Here is a 15,558-nt window from a genome sequence, read left to right as displayed (position 1 = left end):
CCACATTCAACAAAGCAATAAATATTTTTTTAATCTTTTGCTGGCATCTTTGGTGAGTCGTTTTGAAATATGGATGGGAGAGGGTGAATGCTCTGACATGGCCATGACATGCCTGTGATATTTAGTCTTGAAGAAGGGTCATTCCAGGGGCAAATGGTACAATTTCTAAGTGTTTCCTTTTTCCCATCATGTCCATGTGGTAGAACAAATCTAACTTCACAGCATGGGGAAAAGCTCATTGTTTCTTCTTGGTAGGAGTACAGACTGTGAAATTCAAGGTCAGTTGATGAATTTGTGTAATTATATCCAAGTGCACTAGAATCAACATTTCTCTTTGGAAACTGAAAATAATTACTTGCTATAATTGTTTGGGGAAAACAGGTGACAAAGTGGGAGGTTGGGGAAAATAGCTTTACCAAGAAAGGGTGCCAACCATGCTTTGGAAGCCTGGTAGTGGTTCAGTGGTGTATTTTTGCATGCAAATAATAATGTGACTTCTATTAACTAGAACCTGAACTTAGACGACAGGAAAGGGCTGATGATGGAAGTGTGTGGTGAGTGGTCTCGAGTGGTGCTCAGGTGGCTCTCAGGTGTACCACTTTGTCGTTGTGCTCCTTGATAGCTGTGTCCAAGGAACAGTGTGACACTTGTCACTCTTCTTTCCCTGCTCTCTGTCCTGGGCCTACAGGCAGATACACTGTCTTCAGTGAATGCAGGCGATTTCTGTAGCCATCGCTGGAGATGGGGCTGTCTGTCCTTAGAGGCCATCCTCTTTTCATAGTGTTGCTTCTACAGTGCTTGCTGGGAGTCTGGCCCACGGCGACACCATGGCAAACCTGGGGCCGAGGCCTAGCGATGCCACTTCAAACGTCACACCAAAATCTTGCAGCATTTTGTTCAGCCAAGAGTTTTTCTCCCTAGCTGGGGGCATGCACAAGCTCTTTGGTTTTTCTAAACATCCTTATTGCATCTTTATCAAGACCACCTTAAAAGGCTGTTATGAAAATTGAATGAAATAATTTGTGGAAAGCATGGCGACAAATACAACAGGGCTCAATAAATGTTAGGACTCTCCTTGCTGTGTTTTCTCAAGCCTTCTAACATTTCCTAGCTGTCTTCTCTTCTCTGATAACAGCCTACACTCCACAAAGGAACTGTCCTTTTGCCTTTTACAGCTCTCCTTAAAATCCCTTTCTTCAGTGAACCTTGCCATCAATCTTGGGCTGTTCAAAAATTGTTGGTGTGTTTTGCATAGCTTTAGGTATGATTACAATGGTTCTTGAAGATTCGAAAGCAACAGGCTTTTTAGTCTAAAGCAAACCACTGATCCTGCTACCATTTTAGACACGGATAGCCCCACACACTCATGCCTTAACAAATAATTCAGAGATCATTAGCCAAATAAAAATGATGAAAGGGGCTTGTGCTCTCTCATCAAGTGGCTGTTGGTGACATGGAGTGCCCACAGAATGTGCCAAACCCTGGGAGGATGAAGATGTTCTAGACTTCAAAAGGAAGCTCTGGTTCTCCCAGGCACTCTGTGACCTTTAGTTGGCTCCCCTGCGGTGCGACAACAGGCACGCGACTCCAAGCAGAGGGCCTAACAGCTGGCACCATGTGCTCACTTCATGACAAAAGAGGAATTTGGAGTTTGCGGAACATCTGGTACAACGAGCTGTTAACAACAGGCTGCTCTGAAAGACTTGGAGGACTGGTCAGGCTGTGTCCTTCTATTGGTAGTAGCCTGTGCTTATTTGTATTTGTTGGGGCCGTTCTAGGTCGGTTGACCAACAATCAGGAAAGCACACTTGTTCTCTATTAGCAAAGCAAGTGGCAGTAGCTCACCACGTGCTGTTAGGAAAGCTCTCTAGTGCCAATCAAAGAGAAGCAAGTGAGATGAAAGACATTCATGAGCAGAGCCAAAGCTCTAGAAAGATAAAAAGAAGCTCAAGAGGCTTAAAGTGGTGTTAATTGAAAACTTTTCCTTTAGAAGAGACAAGTCATGTTATGATTTCTTTTATTCTTTATCTTCTTTAATTACATGCTGAGCAATTTTATATTCTCCTTATGTTTCCAAATAACAATGATATGCCTGTGCACTTAAATAAAAGTGCTTAGACTGCTGTTTCAGTGTCCAAACATCCTTTATGGAAAGATTTTTTTCCTTTCCAGGTTCCGCTCAAATTTTGTTAATCACCACATTTAACTTTGATCAAATATGCAACATCAGTTCATGGTGTTTTTAGCTGCTTTGCAAGCTACATTTTTATTTCTAGACTTAGCTTTATGTTGCATAAAAAAGAGCTATCCTTTCTTGAGATACTCTTTTGTATATACAAATGGGCCAGCAGTTATTTGCTGTATTGATGGGAAAGTCATTTAGTGTTAGAAACTATAAAGTAATTAAGAAAAGCAGTAGAGAAATAAACATGGAGCTGATAAAGCAAATAGACAATTTTGGTAGAGCTGTGATTGCTTGGGCCTGGATTTGAGAGAGAGAGAGAGAAAGAAACACTCCCATCCACAGCTCCACTCCTCAAATGCCCACAGTAGCAGGGGCTAAACCCAAGCTGGTCTAGGGCTGAAAGTAGAAGCCAGGAGCTCAGTCCAGGTCTCTCACATAGGTGGCAGGAACCCAGTTACTTGAGCCACCACTGCTGCTCCCCAGGATCTGTGTTGGCAGGAAGCAGGGGTCAGGAACCTGAGCCCAGCATTGAACCAAGGCACTCTGATGTGGGACATGGTGTCTTACCCTCTAGGTGAATGCTCACTCCCAGGGTGGTTGAGTTGTTAGAGATTCTCCTCTTTGCTCCGTTTAAGCTACAGTTTTTTCCCCCTGTTCTGCATGTGCCATTCCCAATTGACCATCTGTACACTGAAGTTGAAAATCACAATTACAAGAAAGCTTTATAGTAGGTGCCCTTTTAAGTTCTGGGCTTGTGTGTAATTTTTGCTACTTATGTAGATGTTGTTGCCTATTGTGCGCCATCTTTTTGAGCGGACAACTGCTGTGAACTTTTATTGTTTTGGAAGGTTATACTTTCCTTCCTCAGAATGGAGGGAGCCAGAGAAATAAGCTCAGAGAGATTTTACAAAATAGTCCCATTTTTTGATTTATAAGCATTTTGTTTCCAAATGGATCTTTGGAGGCCTTATTTTTCAGGCAGTAATCAGGGTTCTTACAAGAAGTTTGTGACAAAGTGAAATTAAAAGATCAGTTTATTTTGATTCAGAAATTTTGAAATTTAAGCAGTTTTTTCACAATATGCATCTTCCAGGAACTTTGTGAAGACTCCCATAATATTGATAGCATGCTTAGCCAGCTTCTTGCTAAATACTGAAGAGTGCTGTTTTAATATAAATCGCAAATGTTTCAGAGCTCAGAGATATTCCCCAAGAGCTGGAACAGTGATTGAGGCTGGTGTTGCGGTGCAGTGGGTCAAGCCACCACCAGTGATGTTGGCATCCCACATCAGAGTACCAGTTTGAGTCCTAGCTGCTCCAGTTTCGATCCAGCTTCTTGCTAATTCACCTGCGAAGGCAGCGGAAAATGGCCCAAGTATTGAGCCCCTGCCACCCATGTGGAAGACCCAGATGGAGTTCCTGGCTCCGTTCTTGGGCCTGGCTCAGACCTGGCTATTGTGCCATTTGGGGAGTGAACCAATGCATGGAAAATGTCTCTGTCTCTCTCTGCTGCTCTGCCTTTCAAATAAAGAAACAATGTAAATAAATCTTTATTTATTTTTAATTTGAGATATTTTATTTTATTTTATTTTATTTTATTTTATTTATATGAGAGGTAGAATTACAGACAAAGAGAGGGAGAGACAGAGAGAAAGGTCTTCCATCCACCGGCTCACTCCCCAAATGGCCGCAATGACTGGAGCTGAGCTGATCCAAAGCCAGGATTCAAAAGCAGCTTCCAGGTCTCCCACACAGTTGCAGGGGCCCAAGCCCTGCCCCCATCTTCCACTGCTTTCCCAGGCCATAAGCAGAGAGCTGCAATGGAAGAGAAGCAGCCAGGACACAAACCAACGCCCATATGGAATGCCAGCACCGCAGGTGGAAGCCTGGCCCACTAGGTCACAGCACCAGCCCCCATATAAATAAATCTTTAAAAAAAAAAAAAAAAAAAGGAACAAGCAAGCTTGGAGGTATGCGTGTATCTGGTTCCATTCAAATATTATTTAAGGTAGGAGTTTCTCAAACTTATGAAAATCATGAATTATTTATGTCAAGAATAAGTTTTGAAAATTACTATATAGATGTAAGGTTTTAAATGGTAACTGGTAAGGAAAAAATTTACACAGTTTGTAAGAATTCTTTAATGAGAAATAGAATATGATAAACAGAAAAATAAGTAAGTAACTATTAGGGTCAAAAGCTTAGGAATGTTGAGGGGATATAACGACATTTATTTCTTTTTACTGTTGCTGTTTGCTAAGGATAGAATATTTCTCACCTGTTATTTCACAGCATCATATTTTACCACGTAGATGGGCTCTCATGGGGTATGCAGGGCCAGATGAAGAAAATGGAAATTGTGTCTTCTCAAATCTTCTTCAAATATTTAAAAAACTGAAATAATCCCCTGTCAACTGCAGCTTTAGAACACTTACTGAATTCAAACCAACAGCTTTCTGGGGAGCGTAGTGTTCAACACTCACTTTGAAAATGATTGACGTGGAAAATGGACATTTGGTCTAGTGGTGAGATGCAGCTGGGACTCCCACAGCTCATATCGGAATCCCCGGGATTAAGTCCTGACTCCAGCCCCCGGCTAATGCAGACCCTGGAAGGCAGGGGAGTCGCACCCAGCTCAAGTGGTTGGGCCCCTGAAACCCACCTGGGGGACTTAGATTGAGTTCCCAGCTCCTGGCTTCATTCTAGCCCAGCCCTGGCCATTGTGGGCATTTGGGGAGTGAACTGCAGGTGGGGCTCTCTGCCAGTCTCTCTGCCTCTCCGTTCAGTAAAATAAAAATGACTGCTCTGGGTCCAGAGTTCCTGGCTTGTCTGGGGGACACGTGGTTTTACCAGCACCACTGCCATTCTGGAACATTTGTGCAGTTGAGCCAGGGTGTGAGGCCTTCGGGGCAGGCAAAACAACAGTGTGCTCCTGAGCCTGCTTGTTCTGATTCTGAAGGACAAATTGCTTATCACCCAAGTGAAGATTAGATTCTGTACCCAGTCTTGGGAGTTAGTAAATATGCATTTCTGGAACTGGCCAATTGGAAGCACAGCCCTAGGAGCTGGCACTTACTCAGCCCCGCCTCCTGGAAAACACTGGCGACTTCACACGGCAGTGCCAAGGACAAGTTCAGCTTGCTGGCCTCTGAAGAAATGTTTGTTTTTGTCTTTGTGAGTTATGCATTTCGCCGGATCTCTCTCTCTTTCCATGCCACCTGTTCCTCTCTTGCGTCACCGAAGCTGACTGGCCTCCTGGTCTCTCTGTAGCTTCTGCAGCAGCATTGGGGTTGAATGGTCTAGGTGACGAGTGGCTGTCCTTCCTGGAAAGAGCAAACCTAGGCAGCGCTCTAGAGCCCTGCTCCTCCTGTTACCGCGAGGCCCTGTGCTGCCTGTGTCTGAGTGTCCCCGGCCTCGTTCCTGGGGCCTGTTCGCCGTGAGTTTGCCAGGAGAAAGGACATGTCTTGGGGTACAGTGGCGTGGTGGGTTGTTGTATTTTGAGAATTATTGTTATGATAATACGGATTCCATTTGGTGATGGTTTTAATGACCTAACTTGGGTTTCTTTATAATTTTTAAAGTTTATATTTTGTGGGAACTTTTTTAATGTTCCCAGGTGGATGTTTTCTAGGATTGCAAACCTATAGCTGAGTTTTGAAGCCATTTTTCTCAATGTTTTAGATATCAGAATTTGATCACAGAGAACCCAGGCAGTATCTGGTGGGCAACAGTAATAATGATAGCGAGAGCAACAACAAAGGAAGTGAGGTTTTCTCTCTCTCTGTAGCCAACAGCTTCTCCCTACTCGCACCTTCAAAATGGTATAGCCCTGGGCTAGGGGGTTGGCCTAGCAGTCTGGACTCTGCCTTAGAAGGTGCTCATCCCACACCGGAGTGCTTGGGTTCAATACCCAGCACTGCTTCCCGGCAGTGCAGACCCTGAAAAGCAGTCCTGATGACTCAAGTCATTAGGTTCCTGCCGGCTGTAGGGGAGTCCTGTATTGAATTCCTGGCCCCTGGCTTCGGCTGTTACCCAGCCTTGATTGTGCAGGCATTTGGAAGTGAAAAAACAGATGAGAGATCTCTCTATATGTATTTCTCTTTCTCTCTCTTTCCCTCTCCCTCCCTTTCTTTCTCTCTCCCTCCCTCTCTTTCTCTTTCTCTCTTTCTCTCTCTGCCTTTCAAATAAAATAAATTATAAAAAACCTTTTGAATGTCCCAGCCCTGAGATGAGACTGCTGGACTCTGGCTGTGCTGCTGACCGTGGGCAGGGGCAAGGGACATGATGCGGCGTTAGCGGCCTGTTCCACGTGCTAATTCCAAAGCTGGGTGGGAGTACGCTTCTGCCTTCTGAAATAATGGGCTCCTGGACCGAAGGCAATTATCTGCAGCACCAGTTACTTGAGCTGCTAGCATGTCATTGCTATTAACTGTGAGAATAAGACTTATAGTATCATTTATTTTTGATGTATTTGAATTTTTACTATTCCTGTTTTGAGAAATGGAAACCAAATTCTTTATAAAATATGCCTTATGGATAGGAGAGAAAATTGTAGTGCGCTCAGATTGGATAAATTAATCTCATGTTGACAGTCATTTAGGATTTGGATTCTTTTCTAACAACAATTCTGTGTTAGGCAGGCTCCCCTGAGTCCATAGATAGTAAATTATGCTGTAGTCATTTTCTTTACCTGTAGGTAAAATCACATTGATGATAGATAAAGGCATAGATAGATAGATAGATAGATAGATAGATAGATAAAGGCATATACATGTCTCTGTAGAGACATATGTGTATACATGTATGGATAAATATACATGAGAATTCTTCCGCAGTGTGTGGGAAATGGAATTATGAGTTTATTTTGTTGCAAAATGTTTTTGAAATCCATGCATATCAAAGGTGTTCAGAAAGGTTCATACAGATTTTCAAAAACTATGCAGGGGTTTCAAGTATTTTGCACCAAAAGAAATTTACCCCTTTTTGAAAGATTTTTAAGCGTATGTATTGATTTATTTGAGACACTCTCATCCATTAGTTTACTTCTTCAAATGCCCACAATGGCCAGGGCTAGGCTGGGACAGGAGCCAGGAACTCAATCCAGGTTTCTGTGTGGGTAGCAGGAACCCAATTACTTGAGCCATCAACTTGCTGCTTCCCAGGGTTTGCATTGGCAGGAAGCTACAGTCAAAATCCGCAGCCGACTATCAAACCTGGGGACTCCGATATGGGACACAGGCATCTTAACTGCTAAGCTAAATACCCACCCCAAGCTCATCTTGTAATTGCATTTTTCCATGAACCTTTTGAAGTACCTGCATATATAGCTGCTTCCATTCTTTAAAATTTCCAGAAGAGAAAAGCATGAGACCACCTTTAGTTATACGATCCACGATTCTCACTGCCAGTTTTTGTAAATGTTGAAATCCTCTTCACTTCAGCTTTATATTCTATTTTCCTCCCATCAAAGTAGGATTCAGAGACATACATAGAATACTTATTTGAAACCCTCAGTTTAATTGATCATTCCCAGGTCCTACATGGGATGATGAAAATGAAAATGAAATAAAGCATGGGAGCTGGCCAGCAGGTGGAGCCTGAATTGAACAGAGAAGCCCAGTGAAGTCATGTGGGTGCCCGTGTGTGTGGTCAGTGTACTGGGGCCGTAGGGCGAGGATTTAGGAACTTCGGAGGCTTGAGTTCCATTCCCAGCACTGGCAGGTACTGAGTGTGGGAACACGAACAAGTTAGGGAAACTCCACGCTCTGTTTCCTCGAGGAGAGCATGAGGACGACAACAGTGTCCTGCTCCTGCGGGTGTCCAAGAGCATTCATGAGCTACCATGTGCCGTGCTCAGCACCCGCCTTCTGCTTTGTGGAGGCAGTGGTGGGACCAGGCAGCTCTCCATGGGAGGCAGCTGGGGGTTGGGAGCAGCCACACGGAGGACCTGCCTGAGTGGACGCTCTGTGGAGGGTGGCTGCTAGCACAGGGAGTGAGGGATAGTCCACACCAGGAGCAATGCAGGGACAAAGGGGAGGAATTTCTCTCTTGGAGCTAATGTCATCTGCTCTAAAATAAAAAACTTGACCTATTTTGGGTGCTCTATTTTCTTAGGTTCCCATCTGCGTTAGTCCACTTTCCTGGTTTCAGCCTGGCTCAGCTCTGGCTGTCGCGGCCATCTGGGGAGTGAACCAGCAGATGGAAGCTCGCTCTCTCTCTGTCTCTCCCTCCCTCTCTCTCTCTAACTCTGTCTTTCAAATAAATAAATCTTTTAAGAAAGAGAGAGAGAGAGAGAAAGAAAGACTGGAAGGAAGGAAGGAAGGAAGGAAGGAAGGAAGGAAGGAAGGAAGGAAGGAAGGAAAGAAGGAAGGAAGGCAGGAAGGAAAGAGCCAGTGACTCCGAACAGGTCTCTCCCTCCATAGCTTCAGTTCCCTCATCAAGAAATCGACCTACCACAAGGACAGGATGAATCAGGTAGAACTGCTCTCCAAGGTGACACATTACATCAAGCCTCTTTTGGAGCTCAGTTCTAAACAAGACCACACGCTTGTCTATACAGCATCACTGGAGTGTGTTTCTCTAGCTTGGGGCATGGCTGAGGCTGACCTGGGGGCTCTGGGTCTGGAAAGCCTTGCAGAGGTCCTCTCGCCTCCTGTTAGGACCTGGTCCAAGTCTCAGTCGCAGGCAGACTTCAGGATGACAAATGGAAAGTCATTCTTCTTAATGTCCTTATAACTTGGCTCAGACAGGAGAATGAAAAAATCTCAAGTCACACCAAGTGCTCCTTCCCTGCTGCCATTTGATAGCCTGATCCCAAACAAAGTGAGAAGCCACGCCCAAACCTTAGGCAAAGATGGACCAGGAGAGAGCGTGAAGGAGCGTTGAGATAAGATGGAGAAGGCGCCTGGCTTGGCTGGCGCACAGCAGACAATCATGGATGCTGTCACAGCAGTCCACTCCGGACCTTCGCATTGTAGGGTATGTGAATTTTTTAAAATATTGTGTTTAACCAGTTCTCCTTTGATAGGAGTCACAGTGTCACAGTGTCCCACTGCCTGGTAAAGGAATTTGAACATAAACCCAGAATGGCGGTGTCGTTCTGTAAGATATGCTTTCACACTTTGCCTGCGCTGCCCGCTCCCTCCCTCCCAGCTTTGTATTGTGCGCTTCCTTCCTTTTTTCCCCTTTGCTTTGCGATCTGGTGCATTCAGAAAAACACGCGGGCTCCCTCTAGTGGTAATTCTCCTGTTCCTGCATGTCTAACCTTGACATTTTAGTTACTGTGGCTCAGATGTCTTGATGGAAATGGAAATAGTAGTAGTAAATGCCTGGTTCCTGGGAACCTCCAAATTGGCAAAAAATGCTGTTCATTCATTCATTCCTCCACCCATTCACATGTGCGCATGCACAGTCTTCCATTCTGTTGGTGTTTTGTCTTTCCTAAATGCACTGCCCTGCGAGGCTGTTGACAGGTATGGAGTTCCAGTCCTGTAAGTTAAATGAACTTTTCCAAGGAGGGAGTCTATTCATCATCAGGTTTTCTTAGAGTACTTACTCTGTGCTGGAATGGGGCTAGGTGTTCTGATAAATGATTTGTTGCCATTTCAGAAATTTATAAACAAGCCCTTTAATAGTTGGTAATGTTATAGTACTTCATTTCGCCTTTCAATTATATTGTCATTCTATTTGCCCCCCTGGGATTTTATGCTGGTGTCATAGATTTTTCTCCAGGCCAGCTGACTTTTTTCATTCCATCAATGTATTAGTTAATGTATAGCTTCAGATATAGTGACAAAGACTTAAGCACAAAAATGTCTTAAACAGATTATTTTTTACTCATCTTGACTCTCTAAATATGAACTCTCCATGGTTGATAAGCCAGCATCATGTTGTCAAGGAAATCTTACTGTTTCACAAGTTATTGTGACCGTTAGGTCTTTATTCTGAGTTTTTCTAGATCAAGTTATGACAGTAGTTGGATACAATGGCCAAGAAAAGATAAATATTATATAAATCCCTATGAATAATTACTTAACATTAAAGTCAGTTGTTACTGGAAATACTTCCTCAGTTACTTGGTGGGTACCTTTAAAAAATGAATTAGTAAAAGGCTGGGTGATTGGTGCGGTGCTTAAGCTGCTGTTTGGGTCTCTCACATCCCATGAGAGAGTGCCGGGGTCCAAGTCTGAGCTCTCCTCTCTGTCTGCCAGCTTCCTGCTCATGTGCACCCTGGGAGGCAGTGGTGATGGCTCATGTGGTTGGATCCCTGCCACCCACGTGGGAGACTCAAATTAGGTTCTTGCCTCCTAGCACAGCCCTGGTTGGTTGGGGAGTAAACCAGCAGATGGGAGATGTCTCTATCTCTGCCTGTCTCTCAGCCTTTCAAATAAGTAATGTTAAAAGTGAATTATTGTAGATAGATATATTAAACAGGGGTTTGGGTCCATTTTCTTCCTCTTCTTGATAAATGTAAACATTAGAAAAACTCACTGTCATAATTAAGCAGAAGGCAATGGAAATGATTTTAAATAGGAATGCTGGGAAATTCTTTGACTCCTTGGAAAGCCGTGCGGTATGTCGTGGAGAGCCGGGGGTGATGGGCTCATCGCAGTGGAGGCGGTGGAAGGTGTTGCATTCTGACTGATTGTGAAGGTACCGTGCAGCGGGCTTCCCGGTGCACCACACGGAGGTGGGAGAGGGAGAGAGACCTCAAGGATGACAGCCCAGTTTCTGATTGGGGCGCATGGAAGGATGCAGTCGTTACCAACTCAGAAGAGGAAGGCGGAGGCAGAGAGGGTTAGGAGACGCAGCGGAAGATCGCTCTTCCAGAGGGCCTCCAGGAATGAGGTGGGGTTAGACTTTCATGTGTACATGTGTGCCTGTGTCCAGCTGCAGCCAAGACAGTAAATGCCACCCGAGAGAGCGATGATGGATAGACGCTGGGGCTCTGTACTGAGCAGCAGGCCTGGGGTGTGACTGACATGGGACCGTATGTGCAAGAACTGAAATAACTAGACACAACTCCGCAACGGGTTTTAGCTTTGTTTTGCCCCTCTATTGTATTTTCGAGGTTTTTTTTTTTTTTCTTTTAATTTATTTGAGAGGGAAAGAGAGAATGCTAGGGAGAGCACTCCGGTCCTCTGGTTCACTCCCCAAATGTCGCACTGAAGTTGGGAGCCATGGCCTCCATCCAGGTCTCCGCCAGGAGTGGCAGAACTCAGTGACTGGAGCCATCACCCTCAGCCTCCCAGGGCCTCTGTCAGCAGGGAGCTGGAGCTGGGAGTCAGAGGCACGCCTGTGCAATACAGGTGTCTTTGCTGGCATGCTACTTGCGAGGCCAGCTACCTGCCCCGCCCTCTCGTACAGTTTGGAGAGTCTGAAGAGAATTTCTGTTTGTAAGTAAACTCTGTGCATAACCACAGGTGTCACCTTTCGAATGAATACAAGGTTGATTTATGGAATGTCTCAAGTACAAACAGTAAATGAAACAGGCTAACAAAGCGTTACTTACCAGGCATCCTCAGGGACCTAACTTAATGAATAAGTAGAGGGATATTGTCTGCAGTTTAGCCCACAAATTATTTCTATATGAGTCAGTGGTTTTAAATGGCTGTGGACTGCTTGAAACAATTTGTTTTCTTAATTAGTTTAATCATTCTCTTTACAGGTTCTTACACTACTACATGGGTTAATAACCCTTTTTTCCTTAAATTAATTTTCTGAGCCTTGTCTCAGATTTCCAATTACTAAAGTTTGAAGAAGGTAATTCTGTAATAGTAGGAAAAATGACCATTTTTTTCCTTAATTCTTTTAAAATCAACTCTCATTTATTAATAATTGTGTGCCATGTAGGACCTATACTTTGGCAGTAAAGCAATTTAAAAAAATTGTATTTGAAAGAGTGACAGAGCAAGAAAGAGAAAGAAATCTTCCATCTACTGGTTCACTTTCCAAATACCTGTGACAGTCAAGGTTCAGTCAGGCCAACGCTGGGGCCAGAACTCAATCCCAGTCTCCTATGTGGGCAGCAGACACTTGGACCATCACCTGCTGCCTCTAGAGTGTGCATTAGCAGGAAGGTAGGATTGGAAGCAGAGCTGGGACGCAAACCCAGGCAGGCAGGTGGACATGGGATGTGGGCAGCACCTTACCTGGCTGCACTGCAATGCCCATCCCCTAAAACAAATTATTTCCTTTTTAGAGATTTATGTATTTATTTACTTAAAAGACAGAGAGAGAGAGAAAGAAAGCACAAGAAAGAAATATTCCATCTGTTGGTTCACTCTCCAGATATCCAGAAAGGCCGGGACCAGGCTGAAGCCAGGAGCCTGGAGCTCCATCCTGATCTGCCAAGTGGTTGGCAGTAGCCCAAGCACTTGGGCCATCTGCCAGTCCCTTCCCAGATGCATGAGCAGGGAGCTGGATCCGAAGTGGAACAACCAGGATTTGAACTGGCGCTCTGATTGATATTACAGGCTGTGGCTTAACCCATTGTGCAATACCCTGGTCCTTGAAACAAACTATTGACTTCAAAGAGCAAACGGCCTAATGCAGGAGAAAGACACCTAGACAGATAATTATACCTGAATGCGGTACAAGGAGGGATTGGTGTTAAGTGCCAAAGCACCAAGATATACACCACCCATCCCATATCACTGAAGCTGGAAAGATTTCTGAGAAAAGAATGTTTTATTACTCCCCCTTTCCCCCCACCATTCGCTCTCTTCACAAAATGCAGTTACCAAGTGACTGCATCACTCCAGGCTTGTGAGTGACAGATGGCAGAAACCCTTTGAAACCATCAGAAAGGCACACACCTGAGGAAGCTGGGGGCCCAGGATGGGCAGATGTAGAGCTGTCCCTGGACAGGCAGGGCCAAGGGCTGTCCATTGCCTACTGTTTCTTTCCAAGCCTGGAAGCGTGGCCTCCAGCAGTTCCTGCTGCTTCCCCAGCGGCTACAGAGAAAGCTTGGGCAGCACTGGTCAGCTGTGCATCTTGGGCCCATCCATCGGACCCTGAGCACACTAATCGCATGGACTCCACTCTGAAGACGCGAGCTATGAGCATGGAGGAAGGAGACGGCAGCTGCTCCCTGTTCCTCCCCAAGGCTGCACATTCAGCTGACTGCTAAAAAGCCAGTCCTCTGATGTACTCAGATAACATCATAATGCAATCTATAGCTCATTTGGGGCTGGTCTTCACCCCGTGTTTATGAAAAAATCGGACAGAAGCACTTAGGAGGATAATGTTGACATCACAGTTTGCAATAGCTTTGATTGCAGTAGGCTTTGTGCTTGAGAAATTCCATGCATTCCATTCAATCAGAATCATAAGTTCTCTTTCACTGTCTTCTTAACATGGATGATGTGGAAATTAACAAGATTTGATCTTGTTAAGTCTTTTGAGCTGCTTGGCCGTGGGTGCTGAGACAGTCTATGACATAAGCAATCTGAGTTTTTCCCTAGAACAGTACAAAAGCTCTTCTTTTGTGTCTATTTGATTTTAAGTTGTTAAAGTCTGTGAGTCAAATTTACATTCAGATGAGTCATTGAAATTTATATTGTGTGCCTAACAGGGTGTGTTTCTGCCAGGAATCCAACATGAGTCTAGCGAGATGGTGGGATTTCTCTTTTTTATAATGGTTATCTTTTTCTGATCTTGAGTTTCATAGTGCTTATGTTGAATATTTGAAAACATAAAAGTATTTGATCTTCCCTAAATGCCACCACCCAGAGCTCTGTATGTTTGGATATTAAAGTATAGAAATAAAATGTAGATCATATACACTCTCATATCCTTTTTTCTATCAGATATGCTTTCATATCTTTTTCTATTAAGTTTTCATATCCTGTCTTTTTCTATTAAGTTTTTTTAAAGGACTTTTTAAAAATAGTTAATATGATCTCAACCATGTTGGGGACTGAATTTTCTCTGCAGTAATTTTTTTAGAACAGCTGTTTCTGCCTTGTTAATGTTTCCACGCCATCCCCTTTCATTTCTGGAATTATTTTTGGTGACTTTGCTGTTGTTTTTCCTTCGGCTCTGCTGTTTTGAGTTTCCTTCTGGTATCATTTCCCTTCTGTCTGAAGAACTTCCTTTAAAAATCCTTGTAGAGCAGGTGTGCTTGCTACACATTTTCCTTCATCTGAGATGTCTGCATATTAAAGTTGTTTTAAATTATTTGAGAGGCAGAAAGACTGAGAGGGCAAAAGAGAGAGAGGGAAAGAAAAACTGAGAGAAAAAGCTGAAGCCTGGAGCCAGGAATTCACGCCAGGTCTCTCCTGTGGGTGTGAGGAACCCAGTCCCTTGAGCCTCCCAGGATCTGCTTTAGCAGGAAGCCAGAGAGAAGAGCCAGAGCCGAGGATCGAACCCAGGCACTCCGATAAGCCGACTTGAGCGTCCTGACCAGTGCCTTAACCATTAGGGCAAACACCTCGCCCTGGGATGTCTTTATGTCATCTCCGTTCACTGGCTGTGGAATCGTGGGTAGACAAGTCTTTGTCTTTGGGCATGTTCAAATGAACCAACGTTCTTATATTATCATTAACTCAGGCCTGTGGTTTACTTGCATTTCTTTATTTTCACCTCCTGTCCATTGTCTGTGCCACGATGCCGTCCAGGGTAGCACAATGCATTTGTCATTAGTTTCTCATAGGTTCCTTTAGGCTTTGATCATTTCACAGACTTCCTTGTGTTTGATTACTTTGGCAGTTCAGGGGGATACTTGTCATATATTTTGTAGACGATCCCTCAGTTGATATTTGTCTCATATTTTTCTCAAGATTAAACTCAGATCGTGGACTCTGGGGGGAAGACCACAGAGATCTACTGTTTACAAGAACATGTGCTGTCTGGGGTGCTGTTAAGGTAGAACCTGAGATGCCCACATCCCGTATCAGAGAACCTGGGTCTGAGTCCAAGCTCCATTTCTGATTCCAGTTTCCTGCTAATGTGCACCTTGGGAGGCAGCAGGTGGCGCTACTACTTGGGCCCATGCCATTCATATCTGGGAACTGGATTGAATTCCAGATTCCTGGCTTCAGCTTGGCCCAGCACCATTTCTTGCAGGCATTGGAGGAGTAATCCAGTAGAATGAAGATCTCTCTCATTCTCTAAGAAATCAACAAACAAAAATTTAAAAAATATACATGTCGATCTTGACCTTGATCACTTGAGTAAGGTATCTCCACTGTAAGGCACGCCCTCCCCCCACCAACTGCCTTTCCACACTGGCCTCTTTGGAAGGAAGTCACTGTGCACAACCCATCCTTACAGAGTTGTGGTCCAGCTCCTTGATGGGAAATGCTACAAAAATTGTATGAAATCCTTCTGGTGGGAGATTTGTTTCTTCTACCATGTTCTTTCTTTGGTCAT

At 44.3% G+C, this 15,558-nt stretch overlaps 1 protein-coding gene across 11 annotated transcripts in view; it reads left to right on the top strand.

The window, feature by feature from the left end:
- The window catches only part of RAPGEF4 (Rap guanine nucleotide exchange factor 4), a 328,804-nt gene that overhangs the window by 195,193 nt on the left and 118,053 nt on the right, over positions 1-15,558 (top strand). The gene's annotated exons all lie outside the window — the stretch shown is intronic.

The sequence above is a fragment of the Oryctolagus cuniculus genome, chromosome 3 (genome assembly GCF_964237555.1).
Source record: "Oryctolagus cuniculus chromosome 3, mOryCun1.1, whole genome shotgun sequence".
Taxonomy (NCBI): Eukaryota; Metazoa; Chordata; class Mammalia; order Lagomorpha; family Leporidae; genus Oryctolagus; species Oryctolagus cuniculus.
This window is presented reverse-complemented; position numbering and strand designations above follow the sequence as displayed.